Genomic DNA, 15,139 nt, shown 5'->3' with positions numbered 1-15,139 from the left:
TTGATTTATTTCTCATCTTATTTTCCCAGGTACCATCAATCCGTTTCCTCTTCCTCTCCTCTGAACGATGTTTCGGCCTTTATTTCATTCTTTAAATGTAATGCTTAAAAGTATCTGATCAAACACTACATTGCCTTTTTTTTTTTTAAGTCCAGTCCCCACCATCCTCTTTCTTTCAGACCTGTAAAGGCCACAGAGAATACCAGAGGTGTCTTGTTCCCTGTGCTGGACATTTCCTTCAATGAATCGTCCTGATTTTCCTGAAATACCCACAATTACGGCTGCATCCCAAAACCTGCTGGCATCCATCAGTGCCAGAGTTTCCTTCTCCCTTCTTCCTTGTGTTGGAAGTGCATTTTTCTCTTTTCTTTCAGCCATTTAATCCCTCCAAACCCTATTTGAAGCAAACGAGGCAGTGATTTACTGCCCGAGGGGTCAGGCAGAAAGAGGGGCTGTGCAAAAGCAAGGAGGAATTGCCATTATTTGTGGCAAAGAAGCGTCTCTTGAAGTTAATTGAGGTGTAGATGAACTCGGCTGCACTCATTAGTGTCAGTGAAACTGAATATGCAATTTGCTAATTGCAGTGAGGGCACACAACTCTCAGATCCAGACTACTTGGGGTATTTTTAGCTGTTCCTTTAGTCATCAGCTTCCACTTTTGTCTGTTCCAGGCACCGGTGGGAAAACACAGCAGCCCTTTTCTCCAGCAGGGTCACGCTCTTCTGTGGAGGGTTTTTTGTTGTTTTTCACTTCTTTCTTTTTCCACATAAGTGGAAAATGCAGTGTTTTTGAGCTCTTGGAGCTATTCTGGTGAATACTTCTTCCCATCCCAAAACTGTGATGTTTCTTTCTCTAAGTGTCAGCTTTTTGAGCGTTACTGGCGAGGTGGCAAGGTCTGAGTTGAAATGAGAAACCATCACTCATGATAAGTAGCTGAATATTGTCCCTGATTGTCCTGGTTTGGAAAGACAGGTGTCTGCTAAGGAAGGCAGGAGCCTGCCTTGGAATGGAGAATGTAAACCCCTTCCCTCTGAATTATTATAATTCTGAAATTAAGGGGCTCTCAGACAAAGATGTGAGAATGGGAATAACAGTTCTTTACTAGGAGAATTTAAATAAAAATGCAGTAGTACAAAAAAACCCCAAAACCACTGGCAGAGTCAGACCTGGCCCCCATTGGTCAGGGTGCTGGTGTCAGCCCAAATAAACCCTCCTGCAGTGACAGATGTGGGTCTGGTGGAGCAGAGATGATCCTGTCCCAGGGTGGAGTTTCCTCTGAAGCTCCAGTGGTGCTGAGCTGGGGCTGGTCTCCTCTGGGAATCCAGTGCACACAGGCTGTGCTGGGGTTCTGAACCCCAGGGCTGATCCAGGTGGGAATGCTGGGCTCCTCCCCCTGGGCGGAGCCTCTCCCAGTGGGCTGCTGGAATTGTCTGAGCCCTGCAGTGAGCCTGGATGGCCCATGGACAGCAGATACCCCTGGGGGAGGGTGGGTCCTGGCAGGGATAAAGAACACTGCCCTGCCTGGTTTAACAGCAGATACCCCTGGGGGAGGGTGGGTCCTGGCAGGGATAAAGAACACTGCCCTGCCTGGTTTAACAGCAGATACCCCTGGGGGAGGGTGGGTCCTGGCAGGGATAAAGAACACTGCCCTGCCTGGTTTAACAGCAGATACCCCTGGGGGAGGATGGGTCCTGGCAGGGATAAAGAACACTGCCCTGCCTGGTTTAACAGCAGATACCCCTGGGGGAGGCTGGGTCCTGGCAGGGATAAAGAACACTGCCCTGCCTGGTTTAACAGCAGATACCCCTGGGGGAGGATGGGTCCTGGCAGGGATAAAGAACACTGCCCTGCCTGGTTTAACAGCAGATACCCCTGGGGGAGGATGGGTCCTGGCAGGGATAAAGAACACTGCCCTGCCTGGTTTAACAGCAGATACCCCTGGGGGAGGGTGGGTCCTGGCAGGGATAAAGAACACTGCCCTGCCTGGTTTAACAGCAGATACCCCTGGGGGAGGATGGGTCCTGGCAGGGATAAAGAACACTGCCCTGCCTGGTTTAACAGCAGATACCCCTGGGGGAGGATGGGTCCTGGCAGGGATAAAGAACACTGCCCTGCCTGGTTTAACAGCAGATACCCCTGGGGGAGGATGGGTCCTGGCAGGGATAAAGAACACTGCCCTGCCTGGTTTAACAGCAGATACCCCTGGGGGAGGGTGGGTCCTGGCAGGGATAAAGAACACTGCCCTGCCTGGTTTAACAGCAGATACCCCTGGGGGAGGGTGGGTCCTGGCAGGGATAAAGAACACTGCCCTGCCTGGTTTAACAGCAGATACCCCTGGGGGAGGCTGGGTCCTGGCAGGGATAAAGAACACTGCCCTGCCTGGTTTAACAGCAGATACCCCTGGGGGAGGATGGGTCCTGGCAGGGATAAAGAACACTGCCCTGCCTGGTTTAACAGCAGATACCCCTGGGGGAGGATGGGTCCTGGCAGGGATAAAGAACACTGCCCTGCCTGGTTTAACAGCAGATACCCCTGGGGGAGGATGGGTCCTGGCAGGGATAAAGAACACTGCCCTGCCTGGTTTAACAGCAGATACCCCTGGGGGAGGATGGGTCCTGGCAGGGATAAAGAACACTGCCCTGCCTGGTTTAACAGCAGATACCCCTGGGGGAGGGCGGGTCCTGGCAGGGATAAAGAACACTGCCCTGCCTGGTTTAACAGCAGATACCCCTGGGGGAGGATGGGTCCTGGCAGGGAGAAAGAACACTGCCCTGCCTGGTTTAACAGCTGGTGACAGAATTCATACCCACAGCTACATTTTGCATTGCAACCCAAGACACTGATGAATTCTCTTCTCTCTGAACTTCAAAATGTTCAGACTGGGAGGTCTTTAAGGTCCCTTTCTGCCCAAACCATCCTGTGGCTGGGCTGGAATTTTTCCTTGGCTGTGCTGTGCTATGGCTCATCCACAAATCTTTCCTGTTTTTAAGGAATTTTGCTGGTTTTGTCCAGGTAAAAAAAATCTTTCAGAATGGTTTGAGGTTGTTGTGCTGGCTGGGAGGCCCAGACTGAAACAACAAAAATGAGGGGAGCAAGAATCAGGAATGGAGCAGGAAAAGAAAGGAAAGGCACTCCTGTTTGCCAGGTCAGGCTGCAGCAATAATTGAGTGTATGGAGGTGTAGAGCAGCAAGGTTTGCAGCTGATGGGTGAGTTTGGGCTGCAGAGGGGAATGTCACGCACAGGAATGTCCCGGGTGTGTTGGAATGGTACAAACAAGGTCTGCAGGAAGCAGAACCTCTCGTTTTTATTTGCTTTCACTCTGTGGGGTCAGAAGAAACCTTGGCATTGTAAATCAGGGAATATGGAGCTTCCAGGTGGTTTATTGATGATGATAACAGCATTTGTGTCCTTCAGGAAAGCAGCTGTGACATCCATGGGATTGCTCATTGATGTAGGTAGTTATTCCAACCCAGTCTGTGCCCCATTGGAATAAAAACCCAGACTATTTATTCCTTATTATTATTTTTAAAAATGATGTTACGAAATACCATTTGATATCATAATTCTGGTGATACGATTTAAAAATACTTATTTAGCATATGTAGTTATTTAATATTTATTACTACAAAGTAACCAGGCTTTGCTGGCTGCTGCAGCAGCACTTGAGCATATGTTTGCTGTCAGCTTGGCTTGCAGAGGAAAACCTTCATGTTCCAAACCAGCCAAGTCTTGTGGGCTCTGTGTATCCAGGAGGGGCTGCAGCAGCCCCCAGAGCTTTGTCTGCAGGCAGAATTCCTGTTTCACTGCTTTTCCTTCAGGATTCTTCCCATACCATTTGTTGCACCCCACGAGGATCTGCTGATACAGTCGATTTATAATTTCTGATGGGGTTGTTTTGATGGCTGCTGTGGTCCCTGGCTGCTGTTTGATGATCTCTCCGAGGTGCAGGAGTCACTGTGCTCAGCAGGAGCAGAGGGGGGTCATGCCAAAGCCCAGCCAGGCGTCTGCTCATCGCGCTGACAGTGCTGATGTGCAGGATAACCTAAAAACACGCTTCTAAACCAGCTTCAGCTGAATCGACGTGACCTCTTTTCTCTCCTCTGTGATCAGTACAAGGCAAGGAGGCAGTTTTATTTGGTAATTTTTTTGTTTTCAATCAGCACAGCCCCGTCACGGTTGTGTTTGAAGGGCGCTGTGTTGGACACACACCTCTGTTGTGCTGGGACAGGGGGACCTGGCAAACCAGCTCCTTAGGGATTTATAATTGGCTTTAAAATGGAATCACTGGGGTGGGAAAAGACCCCCAAAACCATCGAGTCCAGCTTTCAGCTGAGTCCCACTGTGCCAACTCAACCGTATCACAAAGTGCCACCTCCAAGTGTTCCTTGGACACCTCCAGGGATGGGCACTCCAGAGCTCCCTGGGCAGCCCCTTCAACAGCCTTTTCCATGGGGAAATTCCTGCTGCTGCCCACCCTGAGGCTGCCCTGGCCCAGCCTGAGGCCGTTCCCTCTCCTCCTGTCCCTGTGCCCTGGAGCACAGCCCGACCTGTCCCCTCCTGGCAGGGACTTGTGCAGAGCCACCAGGTCCCCCCTGAGCTCCTTTGCTCCAGGCTCAGCCCCTTCCCAGCTCCATCAGGAATTCTCCAGCCCATTCCCAGCTCCATCAGGAATTCTCCAGCCCTTTCCCAGCTCCATTCCCTTCTTTGGCCATGCTGCAGCCCCTCCATGTCCTTTTTTTGTGACCCAAAGCTTCAGGAATTCCCTGGGGTCCTGATTGCTCATTTTTATGAAAGAAAGAGAACAAAACCAAACCCATGACTTGTTAGGGAATTTTTGGCTTGTTGAGGACTTTGTGGTTTGTTTGTGGGGTTTTGTTTCAGAGTTTCAACTTTGTAAGCCTTGTCTTTGCATGGCGTACGGTTATTCTAAGTTTGGCCCCAGGAAGTGTTGAAGTTAATGCTTAGTCTGCCTCTTCTTAGTTTAATAATGGATATTTTAATTGAAAAGATGTCATTCCAGGATGTTAACTGGCTTGTGTTGTGTTTTCATCTCAGATTTTAAAGTCTGAAAGGTGAATAATTAATAAATAGTGGGGGAATTGTATGTGGGTATACAGAGAGGCCAGGGATCCAATCCTATCCTGCCCTGCCCTGATTTTCCAGAGTAAAGCACAGGAGGTGACAGCACCTTTGCCTGAACTGATGAGCTCAATCCTGTTGTCCCACACTCCACCTCTTAGGAATGGCGTGATCCAAAGCCTTTCTTGCCTAAAGGAGAAAATGTGCTGCTCAGGGTGTGCTGAAAGCAAGTCCGCCTGGAAGTTGATGTAATAGGAATAATGGGAATAAACTTGTCCCAAATTCAGCAGGAACTTTGCTGGAATAAATGCTGAACGTTCTCAAGTTGGTCTTTCAGCGTGTCCAAGTTGTGCAGGACAACAGGAGCACTGCAAACCTTTTCTCGGTGGGGAGAAACTCCAGGGTAAGAAGTGAATAAAGGATCAATCCCATCTTTTTTAGAGGTTTGGTTCCTGTTTCACCCTTCCAGGTGCTCCATTTTGGCCATTCCTGAGCCAAACAGGAGCACAGAGGCTCTGGAGGGAGCAGTGCTCCTCTCCCACTTCCAGGTGGGAATCCACAGAAACCAGCCCACAGCAGCTCTGCTGCAGCATCACCACGGCAACCAGGGAAAAGCAGGGCCCTTGTGGGAAAAGGAGAAACACCAAATTTTGGCGTAGCCAAGAATTATTATTATTTTTAATTTTTTTTTGATTATTATTATTGTCTGATTGCAGCTCTGGTACACCCCGTGTTCCAAACTTTCTCAGCAACAAAACCAAAGTACAGTGAGTGTTTCTCTAATGGTTGGGTGAAGGTGCTTTGCAAACTTAGAGAAATAATTATGTTTAAGCCAAAAAATACAGAAGAAATGCTGCATTAGTTGCATTTATAAAGCTGTTAAGTGTGGGATTTGAAGAAGTCTGTTGCAGTCCTCAGTTTTGTGTACAGCCCCCATGAAAGGTGTGCATGAGGAGGGGTATGAAATCACAACACTTTGAGTCTTTCCAGCAAGTTTAAAGGTTTTGGGGTGTATTTCACATCTCTGGAGGAAGTATCCATGCATCCCATCGTTTCCCCCATGTGAAATCCCTGTTTTTATTATTGGGCTCCTTTGCCACTCCTCATGGTATCAGTTCTATTTCTTTATACACAAATCTCTAGAGTTGGTTTTCGTCTTTGTTTAATCAGGAAGTTTTTGAATTTTCTAAGGGAACTCAAACCCGTGTAAATAAAAATGGGGAATTTGATAATTGCAAAAGCAGTGTGCTGGTGACTCACAGCTTATTTTGCATAGAATTACCATTTCTTTTCCTCCAGAGCTCAGAAACGGAGCTGTGTAAGGAAATACCATCTGATGCTGCATATGGCATTTTAATAACACCTATTTCACATGGCTTCTGCTTAGCCAAGCCCAGCAGTGTGAAACGGAGAGTTGGGAAGATCTATTAGAATTTCTGACGAAAAGTCAAGTTTGCTTGGTAAGCTAGATCGTGATTTTGATTTGTTTGATTTATTTTTAGTGTAGTTTTATTTATTTTAAGAGGGGTGAGTCCTGTGCAGCTATTCCTTGTGGGTACTCAAACCCACGTCCAAACCTTTTTTTGGTATTAAAGACCCTTCAAGCTCCAATGAAACTTTCTGAATTATCAAAGCAGCAGGATTCAGCTCTGAGAGGATTGTCCAAGGCCAGGTTGGACACTGGGGCTTGGAGCACCCTGGGATAGTGGAAAGTCTCCCTGCCCATGGAAGGAGGAGCTTTAAGATCCCTCCCAAACCAAACCAATCCATGATTTTTACCCTTCCACAACTGCATTTATGCTTTTATTTGAGGACTTGATGTGTGTTGCCCACCTGTGCTGTTTAGAAGCAAATGTGAACCAGCTGTAAATGGTAGATCTTGTGAATTTATCTGGGGGAAAAGTACTTTTCTTACAGGCACTCTGGACTTTGAGGGAACTTGCTGAAATATTTTTAGCCTTCTACATGATTTGGGAAGTTCTGCTTTCGCTGTAGTGTCTAAAAAGAGTTTCCAAGATTTGGTGTGAGTTCAGGAGCAATCATGACTCAGGAAAACGCATGGACTTTTTTCTTGAGTGTGACCTTAGCATTGGGCTGTTTTTAAGAAATATATTTAAGTGACACACATTTAATTAAACCTGCTTTTCATAAGGTGAAGAAGTTGGAATTAAAGCCCTGACCTCTACCCCTTTCTTCCCGTTATTAACTTTTCAAACTTGTGGTGGTTTTTCTCTGTTTGTTTATCCGTGGCAATAACTTGACAGAAGGATCAATCACCTCCCTGTGCCTTTCCTTCCTGACAGAGTGGAAAATATGGAGGTTTTTTCATGAATCTATAGATAAAAGGAATATTGAATAATTTTGATCATTCAAACCTCTTCTTTTAAAAATTACTTAATAGCAGTGGTGGAGTCCCCATCCTGGGAGGGATTTAAAAGATGTGTGGATGTGGCACTTGGGGACATGGGGCACTGGTGGCCTTGGCAGTGCTGGTGTTGAACTTGGTGATTTTGGAGGGCTTTTCCAGCCTAAGCAATGCTGAGAAATGGGATTTTGGGATGCTCCACATTGACCTGGAGCAAAAGAGCTCAGGGGGGACCTGGTGGCTCTGCACAAGTCCCTGCCAGGAGGGGACAGGTCGGGCTGTGCTCCCAGGGCACAGGGACAGGAGGAGAGGGAACGGCCTCAGGCTGGGCCAGAGGAGCCTCAGGGTGGATATTGGGGGAAATTCCTTCATGGAAAGGTTTGTCCAGCCCTGGCCCAGCTACCCAGGGAAGTTTGGAGCTCCCATCCCTGGAGGGATTTAAAATCCCTGTGGATGTGGCACATGGGGACAGAGGTGAGGTTGGATTTGATGATCTCCGAGAGCTTTTCCAGCCTTTATGATTCCATGATTCCATCAACTCAAACCTCTCTATTTTTTAATCAGAAGTCAGCATGGCTGAAGCCAGCATTCCCATTTGCAGAGCAGGATAATTCCCCTCCCTAGGAGGTGGAGAAGATCCCTGGCCACGGTTCCAGTGGGAAGTCACTCCTGCTGTCTGTCACCTGAGGGTGTGGCACCTTGGAAGGAGCCTGTCCCCAAGGACACTTCCAAGTACAAACAGAGTTTGAAGTGACTTTTTTTCCCAAGAACTGCGCCCAAGTTAGCATCAAACCAGAACATTTCCAGCTGACCCTGAGCATTTCTGGGAATTCTCTGTGAGTTTGCAGCGGAATCCCCAGAATCTGAGATTATCACATTAGAGACGCTCCTATAAAATCCATCTCTGACTTAGCCCTAAAGAAGACGTAAAGATCATTTTAATGCTTTTAGCCTTCAGTTTCTGAGGGCTTTGCCGGGTTTGCATGGAGAATTCCAATAAATATGTATTGGCTGTGTTAGCTGTATTAAAGACTGGGATGGGAAAGGATTGTAATCCTTGGGTTTACAAGAAGGGAGAAGTATTACAGGCTTAGCTCTTCCATTGCCAGGGGCTCCACTCTCTCCCTGAAGCTGATGGAAACACTGAATGTAGGAAATCCCTTTTTTTTTTTTTTTTTTTTTTTTTTTTTTTTTTCTATTTTTGAGGCATTTCAGGAGATCTATTCAAAGATTCTGCCCTGCTGCAAAATTTTATATTTTATGTGTTTATTTTATTTTCTATTTGTGAGATTTCCCTGAACTTACTCACAATTAAAATAATTTAATGAAGCAATTCCAGTGTGGTTGCAATGAAATAATTTGAGCACAGGAATATTTATCCTGTGTGGGCTGCAGAGCTGCTCTAGAATGCAAATGAATATGGGGTTTTTCCTGTTCCAAGTGACCACATAGGTTCACTTTCTTTGGAAAGCAAGGAAAGATTCCCTGAATCCAAGTTTTTGTCCTTGTTTCAAATGGAATCTCTTCCTCTTCCCCATCTTTGATTGGTGCCTTGCTTCTCTTGTATGTGTTCTGCTTTATTACCAAATAGAAGTTGGCTCCCTTTCAGCTAAACAATATTCTTCGTGTTGATTAAAAGGAATTAAAGATTATAGCAGTAGAAAAGCAAATAAAACCCCTGGAAATGTCTCAGAAACAAGCGTCGAGGCATCACAGCAACGTTCTTTGACAGTTATTTATACAGAAAATTGGCTGTTTTCTAAGTAATTTTCATTTTGAGGAAGAAACGAGCCGTAAAGTCCGACTTTCAGATCCATGTGTGTGTTTTAGAAATGACACAGGAATGTTCTCCTTTTCCAGGGGTTGTTTCGAGGTCTTTCCCTGGTTTTGTTTTGATGTTGGGTCAAAACATTGGTGCTCTGGATTGAATCCTGGTATCCCAGACTTTTTGGGTGGGAAGGGACCTTAAACCCCATCCCATTCCAACCCCATCCATGGACAGGAACACCTTCCACTGTTCCAGGCTGCTCCAACCTGGCCTTGGACAATTCCAGGGATCCAGGGGCAGCCACAGCTTCACCAGGGCCTCCCCACCCTCAGAGGGAAGAATATTTTGGGATTAATTTTGTGACTTTGAAGCACTAATCCCTGCCTTTTTGAGGCGACGCGTTGGAAATTACTGAAGTGATAAATATTTTTGCTTGGAATAATCTATTTAGCTGCTCAAATGCCAAGAAGGGTTAAATTAAGCTGAAAATTAGTCGTTTATCTCTCCAGAACTGTTAGAACCAAGTGCCGTGGATTCACTTTTAGGAGAGGGATGGAAGCTTCAGTTGAGCAGGTCAGTGTGTGGATCTCATTGTTATTCAGCTGACGGAGCCAGCAGGATATAAATATCCAGGAAGGAAAACAGAAGGTCAAGTGTAAACCTCTCACATCAAAGGAGGCCATTCAGCATCTCCCAACCTTCACTCTGCTCCTCTCCGAGGAGAAAAACATCTTTTTTTTTTTAATTTTTTTTTTTTTCCTTTCATAATGCAAATAAAGCAAGCTAAACCCAAAATCTGTCAGTTTAGCGGGGCTGGGAATAGTAAAAGGTGGGAGTTGGGAAATGTGTGGATGGAGTGTCAGGGATGCAGGAGTGGTGCAGCCCAGGGGCAGGAGCAGTGACTGACACTGAATCCTTGTGCCACGTTTTCCTGGGAAGGGCTTTGGAGCTGTCCTCTGCTGCAGCTGGAGATGGGAACCAGAACGTGCCGTGTTTAAATGTGGTGGGGTTTTTTTTTTTTTTTCCCCCTGCAGATAATATTTCCAAGGAAACTCAAAATGTTGTGACACTTGGCGAATTAGAACTGCAGCGGAAAGAGTTTATTTTCTAAATATAGTGCTGGTATTTAATTTATCATTCTCTGCTCTTCTTTGGGGCAAGAAAAGCTCCGTCTCCTCGAGTCTCTGAGCTGCGGAATCTGACTGTGGAGTGTGTGGGCAGCAGTGGAAGTCATTTGTAGGTTTGGAGGTTGTACATAAGTTTTCCAAGCTGTTCTCCTACCCTGCTCAGATCCCGTGGGATCCCGAGCCTGGGCACTGGAGCAAGTTTGCCAGCAGCAGACTGGGAGGGGGCTGGTGAATTGGGTAGAGCTGCAGGAACCTGCAGATTCCCAGTGGGAACGTGCTAAATCCTGCTTTTGGGGAGGAATCCTGCCTGCAGGGATGTCCCTGAGCATTGAAATCTGCTCTGGAACCCGGCTGGGGAGAGCAGGACTGACTTCATGGGGATTTAAACTGCACCATGGAAAATACAGGCTGGATGTCAGGAGAAAGGTTTTTACAGAGAGAGTGATAAAGTGCTGGGATGATCTGCCTGGGGAGGTGGTGGGGTCACCATCCCTGGATGTGTTTAAAGCAGACTGGAGGTGGCACTTGCTGCCAGGGTTTAATTTTAATTGAGGTGTCAGGGCTGGGTTGGACTCGATGATCTCAAAGGTCTTTTCCAACCTCCACATTCTGTGAATTCTAGAAATTCTATGAACTTGGCTTTAGCCCTGTGTCCTACATTAGTACTTTAAACCTTTTTTTTTTTTTTTTTTTAACAGGAGCTCTTGCAGAAATGGTTTGGCATGTCAGGTTTGGCTGTGTGTATGCAGATATTCCTGATGGCTCTTCCTGGCTTTCTTGTCAATAGATCGATGCATTTCAGACAATTTGCATCCTTTGGCACAATTTTATGCTTCCTGGAGGTTTGACCTCACAGGCTGAAACATTGAAATGGTTAAAAGTAAGAGGTAACAAATCAACATTTTGGAAAGAGCCCTAAAATAGATGAAACTTCTCTGATTCTCCTTAAAACGTGAACCTGGAAAAGGTTGTGCAGTTATCTCATGGTTTTATGAGAGTGATACCAAACCACATCTCCCAAACACAACATTTATGGCCAAAATGTGTGGTTTTGAGCAGCAGTGATTGTTGTGGTCAGCCTGGAGAAGAGAAGGTTGTGTGGAGACCCCCCAGCAGGGAACACAAGGAAGTTCAGGGAGGAGACTTTTCATCAGGAATTGCAGTGATGGGACAAGGATCAAGGGTTCAGCATGGAAGAGGGGAAATTTAGGTGAGATATTGGGAAGAAATGGTGAGGCCCTGGCACAGGGTGCCCAGAGCAGCTGTGACTGCCCCTGGCAGTGCCCAAGGCCAGGCTGGATGGGGCTTGGAGCAGCCTGGGACAGTGAAAGGTGTCCCTGATCCTTGCAGGGTAATCCAGGTAATCCCTAACACCCCCTCCAGCCCAAACCATTTTATGATTCGATTTCCTTTAGGTTTTTCACACCTCAAATCTGACCAGAAAACCAGTTTCAACTCTGGAGGCTGCTGTTTATATTCAGGCGTGACTGAAGAAGGGAAAATCCTGCTGCAGTTGTTCAGCAGAGCCATCAGAGCTGAAATCAGTCCTGCCCTTGGCTGCCTGCTCTGAGGATCCATGTTCTCCCAAGGTGCAGCAGAGACATTCCTGTGTTTGGAATCCGTGGCACAGATTTTGGGGAAGTTGTTGACCTAAATACGTGTTTATCTGAGAACTGCTCTGTTCAAGGAGGGTTTTATTGTTAATCTATACCTCTCAATCAGCAGCAGGTTTGGAGATCTCCAAGGTTACAGGACCCAGTAAATCGGCAGAGATTTTTGGTGTTTTATCCTGGGTTTATGGCACAGGTTCAGTTTATCACTGGTTTGATTGTTGGTATATTTTAATGGGAATTTAGTGTGAAGGTATGGAGCAGACGTGAACTGATATCATACTTTCCATTAGATTTCATTCATATTTTGGTGACTTTTTTTTTTTGCTGTAAAAACTCAAATTTCCTTCACACTCAAAAGCACCACGCACAGGAACATTTTTCATTACTCCTGCCACGCTGTCAATAATTCCTCCACCCCGTGAACAGAGAGACTTCTTGTTTTCTGCTGTTCTCACGTTGGTGAGTGGCATCTCTAATGCACTAAAGTGGCTGCAAACGTCCTCTCTGGGGCGTATTTTAGTTTTTTTCCACTTGAACTCCCTCGCAGCTGCCTGCCAGCCTCTCCCTGCACTGCTCCTGTTACCTGCCCATCCCCAGGGAGCCCTGAGGCTGCTGGTTGTGCTTTGGAGAAGAAACGGTGATCAGGGAAAGGGAGGCAGAGCAGTGATTGCTGTGTGTGCAAAATCCTGTTTCTTCTGCACAGTCACAGCACCCAATAATTGGGGTATCACCTGGGGACTCCATCCTTGCCTGTTCCTTCCTTCCCTGAGCTCTTCGTCACACAGCTTGGGCTTTTGGGTGGTGTTAGTAAAGAATTTGTGAGGATGGAAATCAAATTCATGAGCAGTTTCGTCAGATTTTATTCTCTGTGGCCAAAGGATGGAGATCAAACTAAAGAAGAGTTTCATCAATTTTTGCTCTCTGTGGCCAAAGGATAAAGATCAAATTAAGGAAGAGTTCCATCAATTTTTACTCTCTGTGGCCAAAGGATGAGAGTCAAATTAAAGAAGAGTTTTATCAATTTTTAGTCTCTGTGGCCAAAGGATGAAGATCAAGTTAAAGAAGAGTTTCATCAAATTTTATTCTCTGTGGCCAAAGGATGAAGATCAAAATTAAGAAGAGTTTTATCAAATTTTATTCTCTGTGGCCAAAGGATGAGAGTCAAAATAAAGAAGAGTTTCATCAATTTTTACTCTCTGTGGCCAAAGGATAAAGATCAAATTAAGGAAGAGTTCCATCAATTCTTACTCCCTGTAGTCAAAGGAATGAGAGTCAAATTAAAGAAGAGTTTCATCAAATTTTACTCTCTGTGGCCAAAGGATGAGAGTCAAATTAAGGAAGAGTTCCATCAATTTTTACTCTCTGTGGCCAAAGGATGAGAGTCAAATTAAGGAAGAGTTTCATCAATTTTTACTCTCTGTGACCAAAGGATGAGAGTAAAATTAAAGAAGAGATGCATCAAATTTTACTCTCTGTGGCCAAAGGATGAATGTCAAACTAAAGAAGAGTTTCATCAATTTTTGCTCTCTGTGGCCAAAGGATGAAGATCAAATTAACGAAGAGTTTCATCAATTTTTATTCTATGTGGCCAAAAGATGAGAGTCAAATTAAAGAAGAGTTTCACCAAATTTGACTCTGCACAGAATTCTCCAGGTATCAGGGATGATCAGAGGTTTATTTTGGAGGCAGAGGAACATTTTTTTTTTTCCAGAGAGAGAACTGAGTGGAAAGGAGCAGAGGGCTGGGCAAGGCAGAAGCTCTGCCTGTCACAAGGCATCCTGTCATCCTGCAGAGGTGTGGAGAAGACGGGTATTTTTGGGGACAGGAGTTTAGTGCTGTCACTTCAAGGAGAAAAAGGGAAAAAAACCATTTTTTTTTAAGGGAAGTTTTCTGTGAACTTGCTGAAGAAACCATGAGCTTGCTGTGCTCACACAGAGCAGGAGGCGCAGCCCTCGTTTTTGCAACTCTAATAACTGTAGCTGCCAATACAGCTTGTGTTGTACTACTCAGCTTTGTTCTAATTAATTACTAATTGTTCAGTTCCTGCAGATCAGAGCCTGAGGCTGTTGTCATTGACAGCTGGCATGCTCAGGTGGTGATTACTGGGTTTTCAGATAGGAAAAAAACCCAAGTTTAATCATGTTCCAGTAATGAAATTTATGTTTTCATTCAGAAGGAAAAAAACCCCAGACTTTAGACAGAAGTTGGGGAAGAATTCCCTGTGTGTTCCTTGATGCTTCAACCTTTCTCTGCCTGAAGTCTGCAGCATTGGGCCAATTTAATTATTGAAGGCAAATGGATTTCTCTGAGTTTGTCTCACAGCTGAGAATGGAAATATTTTTCTAAACAACAGAGTTTAAGGTTTCCAGTCTTCACTCAAGGTACTCAGTGTAAGATGGGCAGGGGCATCATTACACATTTGGAATTTCTGCATTAAATCATGGAATGGTTTGGGTGGGAAGGGACCTTGGACAGGGACACTTTCCACTGTCCCAGGCTGCTCCAAGCCCTATCCAGCCTGGCCTGGGACACTTTTTCCTCCAAATACATTTAAAAAAAGACATTCAAATGCTGTAATTTGGTATTTATTGATCAGGTAGGTCTTGCTTGAGAACAGTAGCACAAAATCTGCCACAAAATCCAGGGGCAGCTGCTCTGGGCACCCTGTGCCAGGGTCTGCCCACCCTCCCAGGGCACAATTCCTGCCCAAATCCCATCCATCCCTGTCCTCTGGCATGGGAGCCATTCCCCCAAGGGGAGAGCTGAGTTGGCTTTGGTGGGAGCTGTGGGAAGAGCCCCCAGTTCCAGCTGGGATCTGAGGGGCGACAGATCATGTTTTTACAGCTCCCAGGGAGCCTCTGCAATGTGAGTGTCACTGTCAGTGTGAAGGAACACGAATCCCTGAGCTCTTGGGGCTGTAACAGTGAGATGTTGACGATGATGGATGGGAGGTGAGGTGGGCACAGGGACAGGACTTCTCTGGTGGTGTAGCTGTCAGTGCTTTGTGCAGCTCCGTGTCTGTTATCAGTGCAGCCATCATCGTTATCTTTTGGGGTGGATTTTAGCCCAGCTCTGTCTTTGGTGTCAGGATCATTTATCTGAAATTGGTGTTCAGCTGTCGTGTGATTTGCAGGTGATACCAAGCAATGTTTTTCAACTTTCAGCTCGATTTTTAAGCTTAATTTT

Source organism: Sylvia atricapilla, chromosome 8, assembly GCF_009819655.1.
Source record: "Sylvia atricapilla isolate bSylAtr1 chromosome 8, bSylAtr1.pri, whole genome shotgun sequence".
Taxonomy (NCBI): domain Eukaryota; kingdom Metazoa; phylum Chordata; class Aves; order Passeriformes; family Sylviidae; genus Sylvia; species Sylvia atricapilla.
This window is presented reverse-complemented; position numbering follows the sequence as displayed.